We start from the raw sequence: 265 nt of genomic DNA, 5'->3' as shown, positions 1-265 counted from the left end.
CATATGTATACCCTGTCCTGTCCCCTCTTCTGTCCATATGTATACCCTGCCCTGTCCTCTCATCTGTCCATATGTATACCCTGTACTGTCCTCTCTTCTGTCCATATGTATACCCTGCCCTGCCCTCTCTTCTGTCCATATGTATACCCTGCCCTGTCCTCTCTTCTGTGTCCATATGTATACCCTGCCCTGTCCCCTCTTCTTTCCATATGTATACCCTGCCCTGCCCTCTCTTCTGTCCATATGTATACCCTGCCCTGTCCTC

The sequence above is a fragment of the Galeopterus variegatus genome, unplaced genomic scaffold (genome assembly GCF_000696425.1).
Source record: "Galeopterus variegatus unplaced genomic scaffold, G_variegatus-3.0.2 Scaffold7098, whole genome shotgun sequence".
Lineage (NCBI taxonomy): Eukaryota > Metazoa > Chordata > Mammalia > Dermoptera > Cynocephalidae > Galeopterus > Galeopterus variegatus.
Note: the sequence above shows the minus strand (reverse complement) of the source record.